The following is a 4787-nucleotide window of genomic DNA, read 5'->3' as shown; positions in this document are numbered from 1 at the left end:
AGGGGGCGGAGTGGGGGGCTGGCGGCTGAGATCATGCAGGAAGTCCCGGAGGCTGGGAAGAAGAAGAAGAAAAGCGAGGCCGCACCGGGGAGGTTCTCACCCCGGAAGGCCATCCTGGCGGGGGGGCGGGATTCGGGGTTCCCGAGGCACGGCAGCGAGCGCCCTGTCAGCAAGCAGGGCCACCTCACAGGCTGGGCATGGACACACATCCGAACACCCAGGGCCAGTGCATTCGATCGCTGTGGTCTTCTCGTGCTTTTTGAGCACGTGTGTCATTCAATCCAGCTTACTGACGACTTGCTATGTGCAAGGCACTGGGTGGGGAGCTGGGATGGAGGGAACATCAAAAGAAGTCCCTGACCTTACCTGTGGGGCCGGTCCAAGAGACAACAGAGAAGGTCAAGAGTTGGCCTATTAGAACGACAAGATCAAAAGGGTGGACCGACAGGTCCTCCTTCACCCAGCCCTGCGAAGTCTATGTCTCGAATGGCCCTCCTATCCGTCTACATCCCTCCACGCACGCTGCCACCACCCCCGCTGGTCTCCCTGCCTCTGGTCCCACCTTCCTTCCTATATAGTCTCCACACAGAAGTCACTTTAATACTTAGTGACATGTTACTCTCCTGCTTGCAGCTCTGATGGCTTCTCGTTGCTCTCAGCATGCAAGACAAACTCTTTAAGGGGCCCAAGGATTTGGCTGCGCTGACCTCTCTGCAGATCCGGCCACTCGTCTTCTGGATTTACTACACTCTAGCCACGCTCGCCTCCTTCTGCCTTCGAAATACATCACAAGTCTTGTCTCCTTGGAACATTTGCTCCTGACACTCAGACTCCCTAGAATGTCTTTTGTCCCCTCGTGTGACTAGTGAACTCTTAGTCATTCTTCAAGACTTCCCTCAAGTGTCTGTAAATCCTTCTCTGACTGCACGGGCCAACCAGTCGAGTCGATCACCTCCTTCTGTGTGCTCCCCCAGCTCCCTCCGATGATATCAATCTAGCACCGTGGCTGGCGCCCTTCATTGTTCTAAGTGCTGAGCTCGGGGAAGGCAGGGCCCTGTCTGAGTCATCACTGGGTCATGGAGACCAACACAGGGGTCAGATGAGATTTGCAGAAGGAGAGGTTTGAGGGATGATTGAGAGTCTAGAAGCTGTCCTCAAGCTTTTCTTCCTGGGCTTTATCGGGTAGGTAGGGGGTGACCCTGAGTCTGTGTGAATATATGTGTGTGTGGGGGGGTAAAGGTCAGTGGGTTGTACATAGTCACCTCACTTCATCTTTGTCTTATGCCAACAAGTGTTTTTCTGCTTCTAAGTCTGGTGGCCAGCACCTAACACCTTCCCGTCCTCCACCTTAGGTTGCTGGTGACCGTGGATGTATTTGGCTTGGAATCCTAGCTCCTAAATACTATATGACCGAGGATGTGTCGCATTCCCTCTCTGGAACCCCTGCCCCTTCAAGAGCCCCTAGCTTAAAGAAGTAAAATGTAGAGGTCACAGTGATGGATTTGCTGTACGGGTAAGGAAGAGGGTGGCCCTTCTCTCCCAAGGCCCCACTAGGAATGGGCCAGCTCTCTCCAGAGCCCTAAGTCTAGAAGGCACAAATGAGACTGGTGTCCAAAACCACCAGCAGCCAGCCAGGCAGTGGGGACCATCAGCTGCGCTGCCCCAGGACCTCTTCCCATGTCCCAAGGTGATTCATCCCTACCCAGGCCAGATCCGCCATGACAGAGCCAGCCGATGGCACCAGCCTTCCCTCAACTCCTCCCTCCCTGCCAGGCTGCCAGGCCCTGCAGCTGATCTCGCCTGCAAACGGGTTTGACTCGAACCGTAACTACCCTGCCCTGCCCTGCCCTGCCCTGCCCACCTGTTCACTGCTCCGGCAGAAATCCCACCCCCCCGTCAGGGCCAGCCCCAGCCACCTCAGCCAAGCTTCAGGGCCCCTGCTGACTTCATCAGCCTCTTCTTTGACTCCTTGCCCATAGGCACCTCAAGCCAGACACACCGACTGCTCTCATAGCGCCGGGCCCCTGCACGAGATATTCCCTTGGTGGTGACTTCCCACCCACTCTCAGCCGCAACATCGGCTGCTTCATAAACTTCCCCTTGGCCTGGAACTTGAGGGCCAAGACCCTAGTGGCTGCTGGCTAACCCCAGCCTGGGCTCTACCCTTGCCCGGCCTGACCTTGGCCCAGTCCCTCTCTGCCCTCAGTTCCTCTTGTGCCTTGGCCGCTATCTCCAACTCCAAAGCTGGCCAGGCTCTGGCAGAATCTTCTTGAAGTCGCCCAGCTCAAGCAGGCTCCCCACCGATGAGCAGGCTCTCTGCTCTGAGGGTACAGGTGCTGCCTGTAAGTAGGGTGGGCTTGAGGGTGGGGCCAGGCTGCCTGCATAGGCAAGAGGCCTTGAAAATAGAGGCAGGACTGGAGAGCTCCCCCATGCCAAGGGAGGGGGCCACAACCCAAGAGCCAGCAATGGAGATAGATTCATTGGCAGGCCAGGTCAAAGCAAGCAGACGAGTAGGGAGACAAGTGAGCGTTTGGAAGAAACTGGCCAGCGGTGCCCCTAAGCTCCAAGGAGGCCCTGTTCTGATCTCCAGGGCTGGGAACAAAACTCAGGCACGCCAGTCTAGCTGAGGAGTTCCCAGGCTAGGGAGGGGGACTGGGTGGGGCCCTGAAAGCTGTCAGGCCCCAAAGCCAACCCAGGCAGTGTCCCCACAGCAGAACGGAATGGAGACGAACAACTGACCCAAACTCTGCCTTCGTGCAGATGGAGAAACAGAGGCCCGAAGAAGGATGGCATCACCCTGGGGCCACACAGCCAGTCTGAGGCACAGCTGGGACTAAAACCGGGGCTCCGAATGCTCTGAATGGAGACCCCACCCAGACGGGGTGCTCAGGTTCATGTGTGGGGAGGGCTGGGCTCCTGTTTGCACCCTAATCCCCTCCTCCCCTCCCTTCCAGGGCCCGCCCTGCCGCCTCATCCTCCTAAGCTCTTCAACCAGTTTCCACTTGCTGGGTGACTCCACCGGCTCTAAGCAGGGTGGGTTCCCTGGGGGCAGGGGTCCTCAGGCATGCTTACACACACAAGGACCCCTACAGAGACCCGAACCTGGAGGACCAGCACGCGGGGTGAGACCTCACCTATCTGGTCTTACATTCGAGCCCCCTGCCCCTCCCTCAGCCTGCACTTCCGGCTAAGAAGCTGATCCCCCCCCCTCCCTGGCACACATACGTACACTCAGTCAATACGTGCCCCCTTCGGGCCTCCTGTCCCCCACTGCACTGCCACCCCCAGTCCTGGCTTGGAACAGCTCCCAGTCTGGCAGAGAAGGCAGACCAGTTCAGCTCCAAGGATCAGAATCCATGCTCTGTGGACAGTGGCCCCACTGGGAGCAGGGAGGTCACACAGGCAAGCCTCCCTGGCCACGGGAGCATCTCCCACTCCTGCAGCCTGGACTCCCCGCCGCCTTTTGAATCTACTGCTTTGAATCAGCCCCGGAAACGCTCTCGGATCAGTCTTGGCCTGTGTGACCTGATGCCCCAGAATGCAGACTGCCTTTTGTCTCTGGCTCTGAAGCCGCCCCAGGCCAGGCCTCCGGAGCACGAGTGCACGGGCTGAGCCAAGGCCCCGCTGGCAGATAATCCCCACATGCCCCGAAGAATGGCTTTTTGCTGCTTTAAGAATCATCCACAGATCGGAAAAAGAATGTTCTAATTGGAAAACCTCCCCGCCATGGTTTTCCGGAGTTTTAGTACAGTTGGCCGGCAAGGAGGCTCCTGGGATGAGGAGGAAGGGAAGTCATGAGGAGGAGACAGTGGGCTCCCTGCCCAGCGCCCCCTCATCCCTGGAGCTCAGCCACTCCCGCCCAGGGGCCACTCCGAGGGTCCAGCCTGTCAGCAGCCTGGGGAATCCGGAGGCCTCCTGGCCCAGCTGGGAGCCACGCCCCTGAGCCAGGCCCAAGCCCCACCCCGCAGAGGCCCCCGCTGCTGTCTCAGAGGCAGTCCGGGCTCCCAAGACCCTCTGGTGGGACTGATGCCCACTGGGCATTGTGAGCACAAGTCCAGAAGAGGGAAGGTGTGGAAGCCACCATCTGCTGAAGAAATAGGAAACCAGAGTCAGTGTTGGGGTCTGTGTGGCGCCCCCAGACCTGACTGGGGCCCCGGGCTGGGAGTCTTGGCAGGGGAATGCTGGCTACATGGGAAAATGGACTTCTGAACAGCTAGATCTGTCCAGTGAGGGAGGCAGCTCTCAGTCGGGGCCCTGCTAAGCCTGGCGCGGCTCAACTGCTGGCTGGGGGAGCCGAGGCCGCAGCAACCTGAAGGGCTGTCCGCCTCCTAGTTGCCGATTTGTTCCGTATAGTTAAGCATCGCTCTTGGACTTGGGACATGCCCACCCGAGGAAGGGAACTGCAGTGCGTTCCTGGAACTCCTTCACGCAAGAGAGCCACGTTACTGCGACCCACCTCCTGCAGGATGCATGCTTCTCCATTAGTCTTTTCTAGAAACCCCCTCCCTCGGTGCTCGGCTGCCTTGATTTCCTCCAGGGCAGCAGGCTTTGAGAGACGGGAGGGGAGAACAGGTCGGAGGCTGCCTCCTTGTCCATCTGAGCAGGAACGAGGCGCCGCTGGCCAACGCCCCCTTGGTGGAAACTCAAATCTTCTCTGCACAGAGGGAAGGGCTGGCTCTCAAAGCCTGGCCCTTGTCCATTCCGCTTGGCCCCCGTTACCTGTACTCGGGGACTATGAACTCAACAAAATGGCTCTAGGCTCGCTGGCTTTGCGTCCTCCGCCCGTC

Source organism: Pteropus alecto, unplaced genomic scaffold, assembly GCF_000325575.1.
Source record: "Pteropus alecto unplaced genomic scaffold, ASM32557v1 scaffold1701, whole genome shotgun sequence".
Classification (NCBI taxonomy): domain Eukaryota; kingdom Metazoa; phylum Chordata; class Mammalia; order Chiroptera; family Pteropodidae; genus Pteropus; species Pteropus alecto.
The sequence above is the reverse complement of the archived record's forward strand: the minus strand, read 5'-3'. Positions refer to the sequence as shown.